We start from the raw sequence: 12,025 nt of genomic DNA, 5'->3' as shown, positions 1-12,025 counted from the left end.
AGGTACCAGAAGGTGCTACAAGATCTCTTTCCTGCTCCAGGCTGAACATCCTCAACTCTCTCATCCTATCTTCCCAAAAATGTGCTCCAGCTCCTTTATCATCTTCATTGCCCTAATCTGGATTTATTTCATCAAGTCCACCTCTTTCTTGTGCTGGAGATCCCAGAGCTGGCTGCAGTGTTCCAGAAGGAGTTTTACACTAGCAGAGCAGTAGAATTACCCGCCTCGACCTGCTGGTCCTGCTGCTTTAATGCTTGGTTTTCTGGACTGCAAGACTGCCTTGCCACACTCTGTAGAGCTTTCCATCCACAAACATCCCCAGGTGTTTCTCCCCTAGGCTCCTCTAAATCCATTCCTCACCCAGGCTGTATTTATGCTTGGGATTGCCCCAACCCAGGTCCAGGACATTGCATTTGGCCATGATTTTCACACAGATCTACCTCTCAAGCCTCCAGATAGCCAAGTGCAAATACTCATAACAAGTTAATCACTAAGCTGTATTTTACTTTTCTAAATGTCAGTTAGGGTCTAAATCATTGGGCTTTTCTGTGGGCATTTAACCACCACTTTTTAACTAATTGAAGATTAAAAGGAGTAAAAATTGTCTGTCTAAACTCCTACCTCAGATTAAATCACTATCAGAGAACAGTATGCTGTACTTGCCACATTTCAAAAACAAATTATTTGAGAGGTCAGTAAAATTTGCTATAAGACTACTATTTCAGAATAGTGAAAATCACATGAAAATGCTTTCTGCACCTGGGTCTGCTGTCACTGCGATCTTTCCCAGCAGGAGTGGGAGATTTTGAGAAATGGTGATAGATGAGTCTTAACCACCATGTCTCAGCACATCTCAGACTCTTTCCTTTACACAGCACATATCCAAATAAATCTATTTTTATACACTGTGTATATGGCACAGCAACCAGTAAATCACTAACAATGAAGTGTACCCTTTCCTGAAAATATTGAATTTACAGAGCATAGACAGAAAGAGAGTGCAGAACTGCACAGCAGGTCCAGTGTTTCTTGGCATGTACACCTTTGATTATGTATGTTAGTAAGCAAAGCCATTACCTTCAGAAATGCCAGCAGGAATAGGGCTGTGGCATGATACCTTCCCTCCATGATGGAAAAACATCAAACATGCAACTTCATAAAAAAATATTTGGATGCTACTGACTATAATGATGATAGTACTCTCCTTCTGAAAATAAGTTAATTCATATTTATTCATATAATCTATTTCCTGGACTAGTGATAATCACATTTTTCACTTTGCCTGGCTTGGAGGGTTTTGGCAGGAAGCAACAAGCCTTAAAGATCTTTCCATCCTCCTGTGTTTGGCTAGTATCTAATGACTCAAAATTTTCTCATAGACTTCTCAGTTCTAGAACAACTTTCGATAAGGTCTCCAACATATTTTCATCAACACCTGAATGAGCACCATCTTGTGGTCTTTAAACAGATCCTATCAAATATATTATGCTTCCTGGTAAGAATATGATGTTGGCTTTAAAAAGGCTGTCCAAACCTCCATGATTTAATACATGACTTTGCCTTTGGGGTCTCTTATCCTTAGCAGTAGCTCTGGCAATGCAGTAGTTCCATTTTGGTCAGAGGTAAGGTGTCACTTTTCTTCTGAGCTAACAAATCTGGAATTGAGTCATTTAAAGCACTACAATCAAGTAACCCTGAGGATTTGCACACAACCTCGCAACTGTCAAATCCCTGCTGAGTTTGTATTCAATCTTCAAACCCCAGGTTTGTACCTGAAACAATAATGTCTTTATTCACGTGTGTCTCATAGCCCTCTTTTGGCCATGTTAATAACCAGTTTATGGTTGGTTTCAGCTCTCGGTAAAATACCCATGCATTAATGGGTGAATAAAAATAAGAAATGAAAATTCTTACACAAGTGAACTAGAGACAAAATGTCCTCCTTTCTATTAATTTATTGGTATGGATTTTTTGTTAGCGCTGAGACTGAGTACCCTCATCCAGTTCTGAAAAATACACAAAAGTACATGTACTAGAAGTAGCTCCCTATATTGGCTCTTCTCATTGCATTTCTAGTTGCCCAAGCAGGGTTGTTTGTAAAAGCAAAACCTTCCCCTCTCTCTTTTTCTGCTTTTACTCCCCTGTCTTAATATTTCTAGTCTTCAGGCTTTTATTCTCCCATCCTTATTTTGGTTCACATTTCTCTCCAGCAAATTGCATCTGTTGTGTCTTTTAAATGTGAGATTGAGGATTTCTGGTGAGATATGTCATCACTGTTGATAATCTGATCTAAAACCCATGCTAAGGTCAATGAGTGTAGGTTGGTGGGAGGGCAGATCTCATCATACTGCCTGTGTGAAGACTGTGATCATGTTTCCCTCAATCTCCTTGTTAGAGTAACAGGTAAAATCTAAGAGGTTTGAGTTCATAATGCCAGATTCCTTTGCATTTATAATTTTGTTGGAGATTGATTTTTTTCAGATACACTACAGCTATACAGGTATTTCCAGAGATATGCAGGAAAAACCTGAGCACATCTCTACAGAACAGCAACTAAAAATTCAGAATTTATTAGGTGATGCTGTTCAGCTCTTAGCTTAAAAAGCATTCTACCTCCTGTCATTTGGGTTTGGAGGGATACAAAGCACTAACAAGCTGTTGAGCGGCATCTGTAAAACTCTTTGCAATAAAGTACACAACAAAGAACAGGTAAGAAGGAAAAATCAATGATTTTAAATCCTCAGCACATTTTGGTAACTTTTATCTAGATTTCTCAGTCATTAGCTGGAAAGGTTCTACTTTACTGCTCCTCCTTCAGCAACCCATTTATTTTTATAATCCCTTCCCAGTTCCTGCACTTCACTGGTACAGCTCAGCAAAACCTCTCTGTTCCATGAGCATGGTTGTCCTGGTCAGTGATGGGCTGATTTTGAAAAAGCACTGCAGACCTTCACCACTCACTCTTCCTCCAGGACCAAAGACTACACCACAACCTGCCCCTGTCTCAGGACACCTAGTAGTCTGGGACTTCCAGCAGCCTCAGATGTTCTGAGTTTAGAAGGATCCTATAAAACTTTGCTGTGATTTGATTAGAACCATAAAATCTACAGGCAACTACAAGGGAAAAACCTGCATCTACCACAGCTGGAGAAAAAAACCCTCCTGCTTCTGTTAGCTAAACTCATAAATTTTAAAACTGGATTTGTAATGCAATTAGTCAAAGAATTTCAGCTAAAACTATCTACTTTTTTATCACCTTGTTTGTAAGATGTGCTGGTGGGTGCAACATGATTCATATTAAAGATGTCAACATAAATATATGTCTTAAATATTGACAATTTCAAAATAGTTTTAGTTGCTGATAGAGCAACATTACATCTTTTCCCTTAGCATTGTATACCAATTCTCATAGAAAAATAAATTCTAACATGGTTTATCTCATGACAAATGTGTTAGAAATATAGTATAGTATTTCATATAACCACAGTCTACATGCTTATTATGTGAGTTATACTTAAAACTGTGAAATAATATTTAGGTATATGGACCAGTCTTTCCAAGAATATGTCCATTAAACTCTGCACTTATTTTCTGTATGAAGAGAAATTCTTCAATAATATTTTGGGGAATCAATTCTGTATTAGTTACATATATGTACAGTCTGATCTCCTCTTTCATGTTAAGAGACCAAAGCTTACAAAAGAAAGCCTACAGTTCAAAGGTTTATGGAATTTTTTGTCACATACTTTTTTCTTGTTTGTGTTTGAAGATATTTTCCAACACCATTTCTCCATCATAGGTCAAATGCTTTACAGCTTACTGGTATATTACTGGTAAAAGCCTTTTGCTCTAAGTACTTAAAGTAACTACAAGGGCATAAGGTTAAAGAGCATTTTCTTTTTTTTAATGAAGACTTAGGGAAAAATTGAATACTTTGGGAAGAGTATAATGAAAGAGAAGGGACTACATTTACACAAAAGGTTTATTTCATAAAGAACCTATCTTCTACAAGAGAACTATGAAAGTGGAAAAACTTCAAGAACCTGTAGGAAAATATGGAGGTCAAACACTCTGGAACAGTCTTTCATCATAATGCTAACAATAGGAATAATCTATGCTCTTTCTGCTAGTGCTGATGAAATCTGTGTAATTCTTTCGCCTCTGAGCAAAGTGCTGTTGAGCATAAGCAGAGAAGTGTTGAATCACACATAGATTTATTTAATTGAATCAGTTCTATGCTCAAAGGACTTAATAACCAAACTGTAAATCTCTCTGGCAGTTCTCTGCAATTGGTGGATGACTGAAAGCTTAGCTCCTAGTAAAATAGTGGTGACTTTCTCATTCACTCCAAAGGATCTGTGACCAAAACCAGGCCAGCAAAAAAAAAAAAAAAAAAGATTTGTTTGAAATACTTCAAGGTTTGTTTGTTTCTTCAGTTGTTTTTGTGGTAAGTAAAGAAAAGGGTAAGTGAAGTGTTTTTTAAAAAAACAGATAATATCCTGGATTTTTCTAATGGTGCAAAAGAAATGCAAATGCTACAAGATAGTAAAAGCAATGGAGACCTTCATGCTTCTGTCCAACTACTATTCATTCCAGTTTTAGGCACTTTTCTTGTTGCACCGTTTAGCTTTTGGCTGAAAACAGGGGCTGGCAGTAGAGAAGGAGAATGTCCCACTAGTCCCACTAGCTAAGTGCAAAGAAAAAAGGTTCTGTGCACATCTATCTCATTCCTGGTACATTAAGTTCTATCCCAACATGGAAATGAGTTCCTCTAAGTGTTGGCAAGCGGTAACATTGAGCATATAATTTGATAATTTGATTAACACAGCATTCAAAGGCAAATTCATTCATTCATGCAAAATGCAGTGGGGTGACATTGTAGACCAGGTCACTTTAGACAAAGTTATTTTAAACTCACATCAGGTCTCCAATCCAAGGCACCAAGTGATCCACACATACCAGCACAGGGATGTGGAGATCTCTTAGAAATAATGAGAGACACCAAAAGAAAATACTACCAAAGTACATCAAAAGGCCTCTTATTTAATACATGTCTGCAAAGAAAACCCCAAAAGAGGACAGAGGACAGAGGAAGAGAAGGCAGGGTGGGTAAATTGGGGCTTGTCAAGGATTCTTCTCTTTGAGTGACAGAGATTCTTGTGCTTCTACAAAATCTTTTGTGGCACTTCACTCCCAAGAGCTGCAAATGGCCACACCACAGGCTCCACCTTAACTTGAACACAACAGCAACAAGAGGGGTGTTTGTAAACAGATTTCATAGGCAGTTCACAGCTACAGATAGAACTGAAGGGAAAGAAGTAAAACCCTGATTTTTTTCAGAAAGGTCGGAAAAGTGCTTTTCAGTAATCCCAACAGCAGGAGAGGACAGCCACAAAAACGGAGCCAACTAGAAACAGTACTCCTTTGGCCTGGCACAACTATCCTAAAAGTGATATATGTGCTAAGCTAAGGGATAAGACAAGACACTGACCCCCTTAATCAGAATAATGGATCCTGATTCTTCTGCCATGTATTTTAGCAGCCATTTTCTGAAAGTAGAATTCAAGAGTAACACTTGTTCTTTCAATGTACACCCAGAAAGACTAAATTATTATCAGTACAATGAAAACAATCATTTTTTATCAAAAGAAAATGGTACTGCTCTTCTTGCTGCCCCTCAGCATGTGGATCACTGCAGCACAGCCAGTTATAAGGATTTCATTGAGAGAGAATGAAAAAGTAGGACATTAAAGACTACTTCATGACAGAAGGAAATGTTAACAATAAATCCTACACCCGATCATATCACCCTGCCCTGAGACACGTGTAGGTGTCTCTCACTCATCCTGTGGCAAGCCACACTGCAAAAGTCAGGAGACAGACCCAGTATTAGTGCTGATTTGGGATTACTGGAAGCACTGTGGTCGCACATTTTGAGTCAGTTTTTTTCCATCCCAAAGAGTTTTTTTGCAGTGTCTTTTGCACTGCAGCACAAAACAGAAGGGGTTTTTTTAACACAATGGATGGCCCCCAAAACTAAGCAGATTATAGCATGGTCAGATTTTCTAGTAATAGCCAGTGACTATAATCCACAAAAATGCTAAAAATTATTGGTTTAGTAAGAAGAATGTAAGGGATTTTTATATGCCAATAGCAGGAAATGAATGTTATTTTGAAAAATTATGCTTCCATTCGAACTAAGGCCTTAGAAGAGAGAGAAAACATTTACCAGAAATGTTATGTCCAGTACCAGTCTGGAGTTTCTCGTCATTACACACTCCTTTTTTCTAGTTTTCAAATGCTCTTTTGACTCATTTAAGCTACCTCTCCCTCCTGCCCCCCACACAAGACACATCTAGTGATGGAAACCTGAAACTCATCTGTAACTAAAAAAACCCAAGACATGACACTCCTGAGGGAAAAAGAGAACCAAATTTATTTCCTATTTTTCTCATATTCTTCAAAGTCAATGGTTGCAAAGCTGAGTTTTGACTTATTCCTTTGTTAAACAGTAGAAAATGAGTGAACATGAGGGCCTGTGTAATATAATATGAGTTTAGAAGTGCCATTTATCACACTTCAGTTTGGGTCAAGGTTGCCTTCTATAATGTCTAAGGTGGACATAAACTCAATCTCTCATAACTAAGGGGTAATGAAATACTGAGAAACAAGTTGTGAGATCGTGCAAGTGTTAATTTTTTATTTTTACCAAGAATCTGGATTCAAGAAAAATTCTAAAATGGGAAGGGGGAAGGGAGGCAGAGAGTTCTACAGCGATTCACACCTTGATTTCATGGCTCATTCACTTCAGTATCAATAGTGTCCACACAGAAGATGCACTATTATTTCACATAATGGAGGGGGCAGCCAGACGATTGGCTTCATTGCACACTGCAGCTACACTGACATTTGTAAAAACGTCCAAATCCAAAGGGATAAATAATTCACAGCTTTGCTGAAAGATAGTACTAAAGGGGTTTGATAGATTGATAAAGAAGAATGCAGCTGTAAAAGTCTGGCACATCCAAGCTTCAGGGAATTTGGTCTACTATGTCCTCACATTTCTAGAGAACTGTTAAACTAACCTCCCCCCCACCAAACTTTCTTTTTTAGCTTCAAATGATCCCTATGATAAAACACAGGAAGATTAGGAAAAAAAAAAATCAAAAAATACCCAAGAAAAATGGGTCTGTAAAAGAAGTTTCAGGAAGGCAATGAGAGAGGAGGTTGGCTTGTAGTTTTCTAATTACTTCTTTAAACACATTTTTAAATTGGGATGAGAATTATATCTTAGAGTTCCTTTCTCTGTGATTTGACAAATCAACAATTTACCCATTGTAAAAATAATTACATGTTTCATTTATTTTCACTGGTTCTTTTAATAGAATATTTTAGTCTTAAAATTGCAAGGACAGCTGAAAAGCTTCTTTGAGAAAGCAGAAATCTGTGCATTACAGAAACATCTGTGATGCCTAATTCTGTTAACAATGAATGTAATGGCTTTATTTATTTCTCATGGTATCCTCTGCATTCCAAACATTTGAGGATATTCACTCAAATAGACATCTATCTGATTTTAACCCTGGAGGGCCCTTGTCCTGTCCACATTCCATCCAGCCGGAGCTGGAATGCATTTCAAAACCAATCCTCATCACATATGTGGACAACAGTTGCAGAATAAAAAAAGGGGTCAATTCTATACAAAACACAAGTTTTTCACTTTAAGCCCTTCACTGCCTGAACTGACAGTAAGACCAAGGAGTAATTAATTCTCCCACATGTTGATATGGCACACGGAGCCTGAAAAGATTTTGCTTAAGAATCACCAAGCTCAATTCCCCATGTTGCAGACAGCTGTGAGTACTCCCTTCTTTTCTAACAGGTCCTTCTCACTGCTGAAAACATTTCTAGACATGCTTTTAATTTTTGTAGATTTTCAGGACCTAAAATCTTGTTTATATCTATGGTTAATACTGCGAGAACAACAAAAAAAAACCTTGTTGTGTGGGTTATATTAAGAAATTTGCCCAATTTGTTTATTTTACATATCTTCCAATTTTCCTTCTACAGGGAGAGAACTTAAACAGTTGTGGACATGTTCTTTTGCCTTCTCTTTTCTCTCCATTCGTTTGGTTTTGGACTTTTAAGGGTTGGCCTCTTCCTCTGTCCTAATTTCACCTTGGGGGTCCCCAGTGTTCCACTCTCCTATCTCTCTAATCTCCACATCCTTCTTTTTTGAACATTCTGCTATATTTGAGCTGCAGAGTCACAAATTTACCCCTTTATTCCAGTCCTAACTCATTTCCAAACTAAACTCTCAGCATGTCTCTCTGAGCTCCTGTGGAAAACTGTCAAATTAAGGTCAAAATGTAACATCTTCTTCCTGGGGTATTTGAGGATACTTTCTTACTCATTTACCATGGATTATGGTATATTTATTCATTTTTCAAAGATGTCATCTTTAACTTGGCTTGCTCCTAGTTTTCAAATGTCAAGGATGTGGAATATGCTTAAGTTATACTGCACCTGCCTTCACAAGATGAAATTTTTTTCCAGATGATCATCTATTGTCTTCATATTTGCAACTTTGTTTTGCTTAGAATTGAATAAAGGAAGATCAGTGCTTCAATGTGCACAAAACACTGATGCTTACAAAGATTATTTACCTGTCTCACTGAGTGAGACAAGCAATGCATCCATGACCTTGCAGCATAGCCTCTCCCTCCTCTACCATGATGTGACTTCTTGAAGTTGTTCACAGATTTTCCTTGCTCTATTTAAATATTATCTGACACCCAGCTTCAAGAGTTTGAAGCCCATTATGATTATTTCCTTCATGTGGTGAATTTTCAAAGAAGAAGCTTCAGGCTCACATTCATGATCATTTTTATGTTTGTTTTTTTTTAGTAAAACTCACACTACCTTATCATCTTCAACACTATGTCTACCAGTGTCCTTCTCCTAACAGAAGTTGGATTATGTGCATCCCATTGGTGCACCTGGGCCTTAAACATCTTTTTTAACTGTGTCATTTCCTTATTGCTTTTTGCTCCCAGTCTCCTACGTACCCCAGATGACAAACTGGCTGTGGACCAAATTCACTCTTTGCATCTTAACAGAGAACTCAGCAGAGGAAAATCCCATCTCATTTGTAGGGCACCAGTAGCTGTGGTAACACAAACCTGTGTAAACCTAGTTCTAATACATAGCATGAGCATAAATAATCACCATAAACTCTTAAGAGTTCAGAAAAACGTTGTTTTTAATACTTCTACAGTCTTTTTTACAGCACTCAATGTTCTCACTGGAAGCCTTATCACATTTAGCCTACACAGAACAGGGTGACATTCAGATGACCTGACATTAGACACCTCCAGTGTGGTAATTCCATTCTGTAGTAATTCTCTAGACTTCCTCTCATGAAGAGAATAGATGAGCAAACACTTCTGGGCACAACTCATCTCATCCCAAATAGTCATCTATGGCAGATGAGAGTCATGGCCTCGTTGTGCTCGTTTTCTCCGGTTGTGTATGAAGATGGTCAGAACTGCAGCTCAGAAATACAAATAGGCAGTGTAGATGTCTAAAGTCAGGGGATGTAAATCCCAGTCTTGCTGTGTGCCTGGTGGCACAAGGCAGCAGTGTACTTTTCCCTGGGCATTTCAGCTCTGTCCTTATCTAAGGTGTTCTTAGCACTAAACTTGTGCCAAGGGCACATGTGCAGGGAAAGTTTGTCTCATCAAACACAGCCAAAAGAGCATAACAGTTCTTTTCTGTAACACAAAAGAAATAGCAGCTGCTCATTTCTGATATAGAAAATACACTGATCTATAGTTTCAGCTGGCATGAGAACAATGAAAGTTTGAGTCTTGCATTTTCCTTAATCTTTATTTAGTTTTAATTTGGTTTAAAGTTTATTCACCACCATCCCCTGTGCCAGGTTTCTTCTACATGACCTAAAACTAACCCTTGGACAAACGTGAAAGCAAAGAGAGCTCTTAAATAGTATCTGTATGTTCTTTTATCTCAGGAAATGTAAATTAGGGCACTGGGTGAATAACATTCTTGGCTTTGTGTCATGAAATGTGACTGTCTTGTTATGTCAGGGTCAAGATTTATGAAGCTATCAGGACTGGAGTGGACAGGGGCCAGCTTACACCTGGAGCACTATATTTGCTGCTTTCCAGACAAGTAACTCTGAGTAAGGGGCACTGGTTCCTAACGTGACATTATTTAGCAGGTTGGCAGGAACCCCTTTGAGATGGACAGCAGCAGTCCATCCAGCAGATAGAGAAAGAAATGAAAATAAAAGACAAACAAATTGCTAAGTTGAATTTATATAAAGTAAATAGAAACTATATTTCAATAAGAAAAAAGACAGTAATAGAAATAGTTAATCATTTGAGCAACTCCACAAAATCCCTAGCTACACATGAATAAGGGGGAAAGAGGAGTTATCTCAAGGAAATTAAAGGAAGCAAAGGATTTTTACACAGTGATAGAGCTTAATAACAACTTATTTTTAATCCAAGGATCTAACTTAAAAAATTACTCTTTTCTCGTAACTAATGTGGTCCATTGAAAAAAATAACAACCAAACAAAAAACCTAAACAAACAAAAACCTTCACCACAAACCAAAAGAAAACAAGCAACAAATAAATAAAATCATCAGCATAAGTGTCTCTGCCTCAGTGACTAGGTTTCTATAGGTGCTCGTCATATTATTCTTTCTTACTTATTCACAGCTCACTGACCAGATTACAAAATCACCAGCTTCAGAGGCTGCTGGGGAAAGAAAAATATTCTTCAGAAGAGTCAAATGCACAGAGAAAAGGTTCAGCATTTCTTGTGTATGCTCTGCGGTACCTTTCTGGTTATTAAATGGAGCTTACATTGTCATGGCAGAAATCTGACAAGCCATTTCTCATAAAAAAAACCCTTATGTATAGAAAGTGGATTTTTTGTAGTGAAGCAATATCTGAGAAGCCTTAATTTATTTGAATGTATTCAGTGTACAAGTCTATATTTCTTCATATTACTCTGTTGATTTCCATTATTCATACTTTTCATTGAACAGAAATGTCAGATCAAATAGAATTTTTTCAATTTTTCACTTTATGAGCATAAATTCGTATATCATATGTTAATTCAAATTGTAGTCTTTTAAGTGCCAGAATCATTGCTCCTCCTGAGTATGTTTCCTCAATCACAGAACACAAAAGCAGATGGGCACATAGTGAAAGAAACCCTCTTAACACCCAGCAAAAAAGCTGTAGTTTTTCTCTACATGTATAATTATTTAAAGAATTTTTTTCAATATTGTAAATCTATATATTAGGAAGGTTAGTCAAAGTTTCCTAAAGAGAAATTATTATTTTTGGTGTAATCCTAAACAGGGAGAAACAAGGACATTTAAACCCAAAGTGGACAAAAAACTATAGTGAGTTCTCACAGTCACAAAACTGTGCCTTTGTTTATGTGCTCAGACCAGGTGGATATGCTAGATATTCCATTGTTTCATATGCTAGGAATCCAAGCCTGTCCAACTTTACCAAACACACCCCTGTCAAACACAAAGGGCCAGCTACTAAGCTAGAACAAATTGATACAGGTAATTTTGAAGTCTGTAGTTTTCAGGTGCCAACATATTGGTAATGTCCCATTTCTGTTTCACATTTTGAACTCCCAGTAAACCTTGGTTCAAAGCATTTTTTATATTTACAAATTCCTTAAGTCCACCCATCCAACAACATAAGGAATCAATATACCCTTGGTTCTTTCCATCAGGGCTTGGTGGTTTTGCTTTGGGGTTTTTTTGGGTTACATTTAACTTAGACTCTATACGTGAATGTTAGAATTCATTAGCAAGATCTTCTATACTCTTGGCCATTAGAGTGCAAATTTTTATTAAAACTATATAGAAAGACAGATAGTGAAGAAACTATCATTAAAATGTTTCTATGTGAAATAAAATTATCTATTTAGTTCTTTAGTTCCATCCGGCTAGAATGAGACTTCTGCTGG

This window comes from Haemorhous mexicanus, chromosome Z (genome assembly GCF_027477595.1).
Source record: "Haemorhous mexicanus isolate bHaeMex1 chromosome Z, bHaeMex1.pri, whole genome shotgun sequence".
NCBI lineage: Eukaryota > Metazoa > Chordata > Aves > Passeriformes > Fringillidae > Haemorhous > Haemorhous mexicanus.
This window is presented reverse-complemented; position numbering follows the sequence as displayed.